The sequence below is a fragment of the Artibeus jamaicensis genome, unplaced genomic scaffold (genome assembly GCF_021234435.1).
Source record: "Artibeus jamaicensis isolate MK-2021 breed Jamaican fruit bat unplaced genomic scaffold, CSHL_Jam_final contig_540, whole genome shotgun sequence".
NCBI lineage: Eukaryota > Metazoa > Chordata > Mammalia > Chiroptera > Phyllostomidae > Artibeus > Artibeus jamaicensis.
The window spans coordinates 1,536,367-1,549,449 of record NW_026521879.1 but is presented as its reverse complement, the minus strand read 5'-3'; the positions used below and the strand labels follow the sequence as shown (position 1 = coordinate 1,549,449).

Below are 13,083 nucleotides of genomic sequence, written 5' to 3'. Positions count from 1 at the left end.
TTTAATCTAAGAGTTAAACAAAGAATAAAAATTAACTAATATCAGAGGTTTTTTATCATTCTTAACTAACTGGAAAACTACAAGAGCATACTGGTATTTTGGTATTTTGAACAGTAGCATTATGCTTTACTAATGTTTACTAGAATTTCTGTTACTACTAATGTATAAAGTAAAATTTTTCATCTTCTCAGAATAAAAAGAATAATGCTTATTAAATCATTTTTCACTAACAATATATGAAAAGATGCTCAACATCACTAATCATTAAGGAAATGAAAATCAAAACCACAATGAGATACTACCTCACATCAATCAGGATAACTACTATAAAAAATAAAACCATAAACTTTTTTTGTGTGTGTGTGTCTTCCAGAAGTTTTATTTGCCACATTTTAAACACACTAAGACTGTTTGTGTGGTTCTTCCCCAAACCTTCAATCCTGTCAAGGCCAGTTTAACACCTGATCCAAAGCCTGGAGGCTTAGGAGAGACCACTGGATTCCCAACAGCTGGAGGCTGGTATCCCTTGCCCAGTTTCTCTAGACAGAGCCTCCTGCTCCTCCAGACTGGTAAGGCTGGTCTGGTGAGGCTGGCAAGTCTCAATACCCCCAGAAAGTAACCCTGAAGGACATACTTGGCTAGGGGTGGGCCTGCCTGATGGGTCTCAGGCTAGCCCTCCCAGATCCCCAGTGAGCATTCTCATCACCTGCCCCAAGAGAAGTCAGGCAGCTGAAGTATCCCTGTAGCACATGCAGGGCCTGGAAGCGATGGGAGACAGCATTCTTCTCAGCTTTGGGCACCTCCGCATATGTTTGCTCATATTCCACAGGTTGAGAGCAGGGGTCTCAGCCAAAGTCCTGGCAGCCTTGGGGTACCACAATCCAGCCCCTGAACAGGTGCACAGGCTCATTTGCTTTCCCAGTACTAAATGCAAATGTGCAGAGAGCATAGTCTAAAGTGTTCTCAAACCCAACCAGGAGTTGGTGGAGACCTTCAGACTTTTTCTTCTCCAGAAACCATTTTATGTAGGGGCCAGGGAGGCCCCCAAAGGCACTGAAGCACAGACAGGTGTCTTCTACCAGTACAGGCCCCTGTACCTGGTGAGCTGCCTCCTGACACTTCTATATGGAAATCTCATCAGGCTCTCTGTGGTACTCCAGCAGGTCAATTTTCTGTGCCACCAAAGTACATGGAAATTTGTCTCCTAGAATCTGAATGACTGGCACCTCCTCCAGTTTCCTGGCATTCCCTGTGACAAACACTTATCCTCTTTCCAGCCAAGGAGGCCGCCATGGTGAGCCTCAGTTACCTCAAAGTCCCTTTGGAAGCCCCTAAAACCATAAACTTTTAAGTGTTGATAAGGATGTGAAGAAATCAGAATACTTGGGTAAAATTTGTGGGAATATAAAATGGTGCAGCCACTATGTAGAACAGTACAGAGGTTCCTCAAAAAATTAAAAGTAAACTCACTGTATGATCCAATAATTCAACATAGTCAAAAGAACTTAAAACAGGGTTTCAAAGAGATATTTACACACCCATGTTCATATCAGCACAGTTCCCAATAACCAAAAGGTGGAAGCAACTCATGTCTGCACCGATGGATGAGTAGATAAAATATGGTAAACACATACAGTGGACTGTTATTTAGCCCTGAAAAGGAAGAACATATACTAAACTACTTGAGGATATTAACCTAAGTGAAATAATCCAATTACAAAAGTTATTGTATGGTTCCACTGAAACAAGGTATCTAGAGCAGGGGTCCCCAACCCCTGGGTTGTGGGCCAGAAGCCAGTGCAAGCAAAGCTGCCTGAGCTCTGTGTCCTATCACCCAGCTCACTCTCCCATCTATTCACAGTGGGTGAGCGAAACTCACCTAGGCCCCTGAGCTCAGCTTCTGCCACCCTCCCCACCATCTTCCACAAAACCAGTCCTTGGTGCCAACAAGGTTGAGGACCATTGATCTAGATTAGTGAAATTTACAGAAACAGAGAATAGAATGGCAGTTGCTGGTGGCCAGGGAGAGAGGGAGATGTGAGTTGTTATTTCATAGGTATATAACTTCAGTTTTGCAAAATGTCCTGGCAATTGGTTGTGTAACAATGTAAATATATTAAATAGTACTGAACTGTACACTTCTAAATGCTTCAGAGGACAAATGTTATGTCATACAAGGCCTGTCCAGAAAGTATCAAGCCATGTGCTATGAAAAATAGAGACATTCATTGAGGAACATACAAGATACAATAAACATTATACATAGGACAATAACACCTCAGTCCCCTTCAAAGTTATGACCTTTTTGAGGAATTCTGTTCATTGGTATCCGTTTGAATCGAGTCATACGCAACTGCAGCATGATGTTCCTCCTGCTCTGGTAGCAGAAGCGAGGGAACAAATTTTACCACGACCTGTTTCATGCCAAAATCCTGCATCAAAATATCAGACACAGTAGTTTTTGGAATCCCCAGATCAATTTCTAGTTCTCGCACTGTCAGGTCACTGATCTTTGCTGATTGCAGCCAGTACGCATTCAACATTCTCAGGTGTTCAGCTTGTAGCAGGTCTCTCAGAATGTGGGTCACTTTCAGCAGATTCCTGAGTATCTTTGAAGTTTTTGTACCATATTTTTATTTGTGCTGTACTCATTGCATCACCCTGAAAGCCTTCTGAATCATCTGAATAGTTTCCACAGAGGAATGTTCAAGCTTAATGCAAAATTTTATGCAGATTCATTGCTCTACTTGCTTAGTCTTTTTGAAGGTAAAGGCCACACAGTACACGTGCTCACTCAGCAGCATCTACTGCCCCCACTGACAAGTACAGTGAAGTCGTCTTTGTTCATGCACATTCCAATCCACTCTCCTTGGCTACCAGATTACATTGATGTCATGCAAACCATTCTCATTATATTGACAATGACTGGACTTGTTTCCAGACAAATATCATATCTATATCTCCGTGATTAAAAATTTTTAAGTAATTTTGCACTTTTTAACAGCCTCACTCCTTCTAACAACCACGTTCAAACACTTGCTAATTTTGTATCATCAAATTCCAAAGAAGTCCTCCTTTCAGGGTCAGAAATTTTGCAAAAGAAACAGAATAAAAAATACATCTTCTTCATTTCATTTCTCAGCTCCTGCAAATAGTGAAATCTCCATCTCTGCTCCATTTCCTCTTAGTCACTGTTTTACCCATGAACAGTCTTTTGACCCTGAACTATTTGTGTATTTGTTTCGGATGAGAAATAGCAAGTCAGCTAGCTCGCATGTTGAAAAAATGATCCAGAAGAGAAGCCAAATAAAGTCTAGAAAATGATCATTTCCGGTAATAGTCAATACTCAAAAGCAAATAATATAAGAGCTCACCCTTAATTTTATCAACAGGTAAAACTAAAGGCACTCAGTTAATACATAAAATCCAAGATTCTATGTTCTTCGTCCAAATTAAAGGGGAAACAAGGATGCATTCACATCTACCTATTTTTAATACATGTCTTCTTCTTACCTAATATTATTATTTTGCCTTTTACAGACAGCTGGGATCTAACTGACTGAACCAATCTCTCACCAGGCTCTTGTAGAACTCTTGAAATGTACCTAAAGGAATCTGAATACTTCAGAATTGTACCTTAATGTAATATATTTAATATATGAAAACTTTGATCACTCTATAATTCTCATTAAGAAAAACGTGTTTATAAATGAGTTTTTTAAATTTCAGTTGTCATATGGTTCTAAGTTTTTTCTTCCAAAAAAGTCAAGATTATAGTTAACATTTGTACACAATTGGTTGAAACAACAGAAATGTATTACAAATTTTATTAAATAATTACTAAAATAAACAAGTAAAATTGTATTGAGTCCTGACCGGGTAGTTCAGTTGGTTAGAGCATTGTCCCAATACACCAAGGTTTCAGGTTCGATCTTGGGTCAGGACACATACAAAAATCAACCAATCGGTGCATAAATAAACAGAACAACAAATCCTCTCTCTCTCTCTCTCTCTCTCTCTTTCTCTCCCCCTTTCTTTTTCTCTCTAAAATCAATAAATAAACAAGTGCTGGTGAGGGGTGGAGAAAGGGGACCCCTTTTGCATTGTCGATGGGAATGCAGACTGGTGCGGCCGCTGTGGGAAGCATTATGGAGATACCTCAAAACATTTTAAATGGATCTGCCTTTAGACCCAGCAATTCTACTTTTGGGCATATATCTGAAGAAACTCGAAACACTAATCTGAAAGAATATAAGTCCTCCTATGTTCATTGCAGCATTATTTACAACCTCCAAGATATGGAAGCAGCACAAGTGTCCATCAGCAGATGAGTGGATAAAACAACTATGGGACATTTTCATGATGGAATATTTCCTGGAAGTAAAAAAGAAGAAAATTTTATCCCTTGTGACAGTATTGATGGACCTGGAGGACATTATGCTAAGTGAATAAACCAGTCAGAGAAAGACAAATGCCATATGATTTCGCTTATATGAGGAATGTAATGAACAAACTAAACTAACGAGGAAAATGGGGAGAGACTCATAGATGGAGGGCAGGTTGACAGCTATGGCAGGGGAGGTAGGGTGAGGGAGTGGAAGGATCAAGCAAAAAGGACAAAGGACCCATGGACATGGACACCAGTGTGGTGATTGGAGGGGGAAGAGGGTATAAGGAGGATAAATTGTAATTTTAAAAAATATAATAAATTAATAAATAAAATTGTTAAATGGCATTCAAACTGTACCCCTAACATTAATACAATTTTTTATTGAATTATTTTGTGTGTCCATTGAGAGAATATTACCTAATTACTAGAATGAGAAGGGTTTGGTATTAATATTCTTAACATGAGCATAGAGAACTTGCTCACATAAATACATAGTAACAGATAGAAGAATTTAGTTATCGCAACAGATTTAATTCTGTGAACTCTCTCCAAGATGTATGAAAAACTCACAAAGTGATTTATCATGAAATATTTAATTTTGTTAAAGACTGAAAACAATCTGAGCAGTGAAGGATTTATTACCTAGTGCTTAACATCCTTCATTTTGTCTAACAAAAATTGTAATTAAATTAGACTGTTTGGGGGTTGTTTTTGTTTGCATAGTGTTTCACCCTGGAACAGTCATCACCATCACATTGTGGAGAGATGAGCGGTGTTTATTCTTTCAAACAGTGGACAGGTATCTAGGAACAGGATGGGAAAGGAGAACCTGCTTTAGAGGTGCCAGCCGGTGAGATTAAATTTTAGCAAGGTATCCACATGAAAGATGAAGTTACGAGCATTGAATCTCAAAACCATCCAAGTGCTTGTGAATCCCTTAGAGAGTCTTTATGGATCCCCAGAGGCACAGACACCTTGCTTGAGGGTCACGGCTCTGGATGTGTGTGGCCCGAGGAACACAGCTGCCACATGTCAGAGGGCTGTGTGAGATAAGCTTCCACTGAACATTGTGGACTCTAGGAAGAAGTCTCCTTGGTGTTTCAGAGGGACATGCTTTATAGGAAAAAAGTCTGATATTTACAAAAGGAAGAAAAAATATTTGAGAAAGGGGAAAATGACTAAATAACAAGCCTAAGTACTGATGTAAGTTTCATTTAGTGCACATGTGGTATTTGGGTATAATTCTGTTTGCTCTTAATAATCAATAACCTTAGTTAAGCTGACACCATTTGCCAGACACTGTGCATTTCCTGTGCACTGTTTTGTTTATATTCATAGAAATACTCAGCTTGATACTCATCATCCCCATTTTACAGAGAAGAATGTGCGTCTTCAATTAGAACACAAGTGACTCGCCAGGAGGCGACCAGTAGGTGCGTGGAAGCCCGTGAGCTCGGCAGCAAAGCCCCAGTGTTACTTCCGCCATTGTGCCTTTGATCGTATTAGTTTAGGAAAATGGATGGATCCTGAAATACAGAAGATTTAATAATCTGTTTTCCCTTTTAGGAAAAATATGTTTGAAACTGCTACAATTTTAAAGCATTATCTAAAATATCAATTCGACAATGTGAACATTTATGTAGCCTAATTACCTTTTGGAAAAAGAATTTTTTTTGTAACTTAAATTGCCTGGATCAAGAACAAATTTTGTGTTAAGTCGAATGATTTAAGAACATAAATATTCTCATCATTTGTTTTAGCTCATGGAAAATTGGCTTCCTTTAGGGTAAACCATAAAAAAAAACTGAATTAATTGGCTGAACCCACATTTGGATAGTTTTTCCTCATTCCCTGGAATCAGATCAAAACTCTAATATTTAAATAAGTTTCATGCTTCCAGTGACATGAATAATTTTATTCATTTGTACTTATTAACAACCCTCAGCTTTAAAGCAAACATTAAATTTGGAAATTATATGTGATCTAATAAGTTCTATAGTTGAAAATTTTCAGTTCTCCCATATGTAATACATCGGATAATTGATTAGAAGTGAGGTACAGAAATACAAAAGGCTGTGAATAGCACAAAAATGTAATTATTTGCTCTGAATGGAAGAACCTTGACTGCATTACACTCCACCTTCTGAGAGAACTGTCAGGTTACCTTTATTGTCTGTTCCGACATCTCTCACTGACTCACGGAGGACTGGAGAGATTGAACAATGAAGAGAAAAGGTTAAAGTTGCAAAGATTTTATTATTGGACTCTGCATGCACATGTCCACTAATTTTCTCTATATGAATATTATTGTTTAAGCAGGTCAAAATGATTTCCATTAATGCTTGAACATAAGCATTCTTCAAGCCTTCAAAAAATAAGTTCTGACAACTTGTTTTGAAAACTTTCCATCTGTTATTATCTTGAATAGAAAGTGACATTAAAATCTACTTGTATTTTTAATGGGTAATATATTTAATAGGCAGCACAAGAATGTGCAAACAGGGATGCATTTGGCAGAAAGACACCTATCTGATCTTTCTACATTCTCAAGTGAATAAGAAAGTAAAAAGGGAAAATGTTTTTCATTTATGTTCTGAATATTTTATTCAGGGTATCTATTTTAGGTCTTATTAAGTTTCATGGTCAATCACAAAAGAAAAGGGAATGTATTCGTTATAAAAAAAAACAATGGGTTCTGGCTGTACAATAAAGATCATGATACCACAATTTGCCCTGACTTATGAAGCTGCAGTGCTACAGTCTGCAGAATCCATAGATTGATTTCAACCCTCTCTATTGCCCTGCATCACTCTTGTATCACTTACCTTGTACCTCTTTCTCAGCAGTGTCCAAACAAAACTCATTCTTTTATATGGGGCAGTTCAAATGGGCATTTGACTGTCGTGCATAATTTAAGTTCATAATCTAGTGTTCTAGTTAAATGTAATGCTATATAGCCCAAACCAATGTCTCCTCATTGTGGTCTTGACGACCGACTTCTGATTTTTTTGCCCCCAACAACTTTTTCTCTGATTGCTGCCAGAGTCATCTTTGTGAAGCTCAGTTCAAATCACATCGTTGCTGCTGGACATGTGGGACATGCCTTGTCACATTAGGAAGTGAGAGCAACTATTTATCCTTCTATTATTTAGAAGTGACGTGATACCTCCTTTGGAAATGGCGGGAGGGAGAGAAGGGTGGCGAGAAGGAAAGAAAGTGAATGGGTAAAGAAACACCAAATTCCCAAGGCAGAGCTTCTCTATGAAGAGCCCTCAGGCAAGGTACAGAGCACAGGAGGCCTAAGGATCAGGCACGTGGATAGGAACTGTGGCAAGATAGAAAGAAGCGAGGGAAATTTCTTGGCAAGTAGGATAAGGGAAACTGGGACAAAATAATTAAACAAGGCCAAACAATTTGAGCGATTTACAGCCAGCTAATGAATTACAGGTCTTATCTTTCTTAACTAAGGACACTTAGGAACAAATGCTTTACACATTCCAGACCATCCTGGAGCGGACCAGGCTTGGTCCCAGTCCCTCTTTTTTTTTTTTTAAATCCTCACTTAAGGATATATTTGTTGTTTTGAGACAGAGAGAAAGGAGAGGGGGTGACATGGGGGAGAGAGAAAGAGAAAGAGAAGCCAGGCAGGGGGATGTGAGAGAGAAACACTGATGCCTCCCATACACACCCAACCAGGAACTGAACCCACGACCTTTGGTGTACTGGACTGTGCTCCAACCAACTGAGCCACCTGGCCAGGGCTGTCCAGGATCCTTTTAATGACGTTCTTGAAAGTAAAATTAACCGGAAAATAACCTCGCTCTACACACATTTTAATGAATCAACATATCAAAGAACACACCTGGAAAGCCTATGAATATTCTGTTAAGACCTTCCCCTGAGACCTCCCCTATGACTCCCACTGGCCAAAGAAAGATAAAAAGCCTCAAGACTGTGAATTCACCGTGTGCTCTCTCTAGACCACACTGATGCCTTGTATCTCTGCTCTCTGTTTCCTCAACTCCAAGGGTCCCCATGAGATGGCAACCAGGGCAGCAGTGGGTAAGGGCAGCTCACCCCAGGCTGACCCGCTGAACCTGTCTCCAAAGCCCACTTTACTCCGATTTTCTAGTGAGCTAACAGCAGCCCCACCTTGGCTCACTTCTGTCACTGTGACTTCTATTTCTCGGTGAGCCAAAGCAACACTACTTAGGCTCTCTCCTGTTACTTCGTGTACTCTAAGTTCTTCCTTTATTTCACTGACCCCAGCTTTAATAAACACACTCTCAAAATCACCTGGACTCGTGCCGTGAAATCTTGCCTGCACAAAGTCAAGAACCCACACACCCCAGGCCAGCTGGAGGCGGACCTGCTGCGGGCCCAGGTCGGGTCTGGTAACTGGATGATGTAAATGGGTAAGTTGCTGTGATATCCAGAGCCCATCCCCCTCTCCACTGTCCCACTGCCTTTCATCTGATCTACCTCAGGAAATGGAACCACTGTCCTAATAATGGCCGAAGATTCATATTTGAGCCATCTTCATCTGCCCTCCTCAACTCATCACCAATTTGTGTCTACCTCCAAAAGGTATCCACTTATCTCCTTCTTCAAATGATATCCCACCAAGTAGTGCAAGCCACCATCCTCCTCACCTGCTCACCTGAATAGGCTTGGAACTAATTATCTGCCTCTGCTCACGGTCCCCTCTGATCTTTTCTCCACACAGCTGCAGAGTGGGCTTGAAAGCGTCAATCAAATACCACCCTCCTGTTCACTGTCTTGCAGTAGTGTGTCTCTGCCCAAAGGAAGATTCCGAATTCCTTGCGTGATTCTCAGTCACGTGTGATTTGCTATCACCTCTCTCTCCTACCTCCTCTCCACCCCTCTCCTTTTGTTCAATAGGACACACCTACAGTGCTACTGAACCTGCCAGGGCTCTCCTGCCTCAGGCAGGATGTTGGAATTACCCATTTGCAGGGAATGTTTCTCCACAAACTCTTCATATGAGCCTTAGTCTCACCCATGACTTACAGTTCGTATGTCTTCTAGTCAGGAAGATCCTCCTACCTCTCATGAAGTGGGCGATACAGTTACTTTTTACACATTGCCCTTACTCATTTCATTCTTAGCTGTACATATGTAAACATTTGTAATTGTCTGTATTTCTTTATATTTGTACAATTAGTTCTTTATCTACAACTCATCTACAATTCCATACAAACTCCACAAAGGCATGGATTTTGTCTTGTTTATTACTATATCACTGGAACCTAATACAATATGTAACATATGGAAACTATCTGGTCCATATGTACAGAAGGAATAAAAAACCTCATTTTAACCTGTTGGAAATTATTTCTATTTTACAGATAGAGAAAGAAGTTCAGAGAGGTTGAAAGACTTGCCTGAGGACTTTCCCATGGAACCTCTATCCCAAGGCCCCTAGAGGTCAGGCCTTGGGGTTTTTCTGTTTAATTTTCTAGATCCCGCACAACAGGTCCAGTGCTAGTGGTTTATGTCTCTCTCAGTTAGAGTAAAAGTGCAATTGGATATGTGCTTATCACTTAGACTCAAAGGATGTATCATTGTCCTATTTATATTTTTAAATCACATTTCTTTTCACTTTAACAGTGAATCCTTAAAAGCATGAAAATGAAATATATTTCCTTAGCATAATATTTTTCTTCTGTGACTTCTGAGTTTAGAGAAATGAATGTACCTTCTGTGATCCAAACGCATATTATTTATGCGAATGATTTGGGTAATCAAGCACATGGAAGAAATCTCATACTTTTCAAGTAGAAATAAAAGTTCCAGTAGAAATCATCTGGGTACAGTGCTTCTTTAAGCAGGGAGAGAAGGCCGTGGTGCCTGGAACTACTGGATTCTGGAAGACTAGAGACTAGGCTTGGAGAAGCTGTTTAAAGGCGGAGCCGCACAAAATGAGTACATACAGGAGTGGGCAAAAGTGGGTTCCCAGTGGTGAGTGTGTGAAACATACAGTTTATTTTAACTATTATTTATTAATTATTGTATCATTTCCCACACAAACAATGGCAACCTCTTTTTTCCCACCCCTGCATAAATACAGGGAGACCTGAATTTCTTCTCCTCTCTGCAATCCCTTTCTCTGAATATGAAAGACCTGCTTCATAGAGCTCCTAAAAACAGGTTTCATTACGTGGGGCAGGGGGATGAGAGCCAAAAAGGATGGGGTGGTGCGGATGAGGATGGTCCATATCAGTTAATGAAGAGTCAAAGAGGCACCACCTTATTGGCAGATGCCCCACAGAGAGAGAGTTAAGGAAAGCTATCTGCGTAGAACAACAGATATAGAATGCACATGCGTGGAACCCTGAGAAAGAATTCCTCTTCGTTTTAGTAGCACTCAGAGAAATTTTAGTTCCACATCATATTAGGACACTAGATAATTCAAAGGAATTCAAGGTTAATAGGTGGTTTGAGGTTCAGGTTGAAATCAAATAGAAGTACACACAAAAGACAATGCATAAAACTAATGCATTTTCAGATGCTAAGTCTAAAATCCTAGTGCTAACTTTACAATACTTTAAGAAACCCAATATACCATAAAATTGATTTAAATATAAAAACAATGTCCAATGACTGACAAATGCTGAAAACATTCTAAATAATTTTGTGGCCTAGAACATTTAAATTGCACTGAAAATTTATCGCCATATCTGCTTAGCAATACAGCCTCCCTAAACCATGTATGAATAATCAAGTAACATTGAAATAACAAATATGTATAATCCAGTGAAAGAAAAAGGTCAAAGCTCTGCTGTCTAAGCATTTTTGCCTCTTCTCCTTTCACCATTAGATGAACAAGTCAGGCTATTAGTGCAGTACCTAAAAGAACCACTTGGGGGCAATACAGCATTTTTGTTTTTATCTCATAGCTTTGTAGGTGGAATTCCTGGCTATTTCTTTCAAATTTGAAGACACCTTTAATTATATGGGAGGAAAAAGCCTGCATTTCATTTTAAATTTGCAATGCATAAATCACATAAGACAAATGCAAGTCAGGTTTTTCTCCCAAAGGGAGCAAAAGTCTGTCTTCTTTTAGCCAACAAATCAATTTTTATCTTGTTGGCACAGTTGGGAATATCTTATACTTAGAATTTTTCAGTCCTTGAATATATTTCCAAGAATAAAGGAAACCTTTAATAGAAATGTTTAAAATGACAATAATAAGATTTAAAATGTATCAGTGGGATATTGTTTTGTTTCTATATCTGAAGAAAAAACGTAAATATCATGTCTTCTTCACTAGGTACATATTTTTAATTAACTTAAGCATTAAAGTTATAATTTTGAGACTTTCCTGCCATAGTTTTTACTGTTATTATACTTTACATCCACATACTATTTTATAAAGGGATTATTTTATTACTAATTATTCTTTTCAGCAATTTGATGGGTGGAGTCTCTAATCCAAGCCACCTTTCTTGCTGAATCTGCTGAGTACTAGGTATTATGTTAGGCACTCAGAGTTTGTTTCCTTTTTAAATAAAAGATAAACTTAATCTCTTCTTTCAAGGATTTTAAACTTAGGCAAATAAATTTTTCTTCTTTTTTGTTTTCCTGATTCTTTGCTGACTTTATCTGATACTTTTCTCCTAACATATTTTCCAGTCCTCAGAAGATATTTACCATTACCACAGTAATGGGGAACTCTGGTGAGCCTTGTTGTCAAAGTCCAGGAATTGAGATTTATAAAATTAAATTCAGTAACTTTCTATGTGCCTGCACAGAAGTGGAAAAATTCAGGATGTTTGCAGGGAGTTTTTGCCTTGATTTATGGTTCCATAACCCAAAGCTCCATTTTAACAATTCTTTATTGTTTGGAGGGTAGTGAAAGAAGAGACTACAGCTGCTCTGTCTTTGAATATCTTTCTGGTTTAGCAAGCTCATCTATCAAAAAAATGAGAAACTCAGAAGGAGAAGAAGAAGAGCAACAGATTGAAAACTTATTTTAAAAAATACTGAGAGAAGGGACTTCCGCCAAGATGGAGGCATAGGTGGATGTGCCGTGCCTTCTCACACAACCAAGTTTAGAGACAACTAAATATTAGCAACAGAAAACACAGCCAGAACACGGAAAATTGAACTTTTCGGAAGTCCGTTAACAACAAATTCTTCAGCCTGACCGGTAAGGGGCCAAACCAGCGGCTGGTGAAGCGGGATTGCACAGGAGGTCTCAGTCAGCCGGACTCAGCCGGAATCCAGACGTGAGGAATCCAGGCGCAGGGTTGGACCTAGTGAGCGACCAAGCGAGCCACCAGGCGAGCGACCGCTGGGGAGACAGCGGGGAAGCGGTGCTGCGTGTTGACTGTGGTCGCGCATTTGTGCGCGGGCGGACAGGCGAGGGAGTGGGAGGTTGGACCGGGGCCAGCGGGTCCCCACGGCCAGCGGCAGTGGAGGGCGCCGCCATTTCCCCGCTCTGACCACGCCCCCACATACAGCGTCACAACCCAGCGACTCTGAGTGGCCCGGCCCAGGTGAACCACCTAAGATGCTAATCCTCACCCAGCTGTGAGAAACAGCAGAGGGGGTCGCCATTTCCCCGCTCTGACCACGCCCCCACATATAGCGTCACAACCCAGCGACCTGGGAGTCCAAGGTACCGCTTCTCACACTTAAAGGGCCAGAACAGACCAAAAATGTCGCAA

General features: G+C 39.9%; 1 protein-coding gene and 1 pseudogene across 4 annotated transcripts in view; both read right to left on the bottom strand.

Annotated features, from left to right (window-relative positions):
* Positions 1-13,083, bottom strand: part of CPED1 (cadherin like and PC-esterase domain containing 1) — a 296,506-nt gene that overhangs the window by 163,599 nt on the left and 119,824 nt on the right. The window lies entirely within an intron of this gene.
* On the bottom strand, positions 639-1,293 carry LOC119045052 (inosine triphosphate pyrophosphatase-like; annotated as a pseudogene).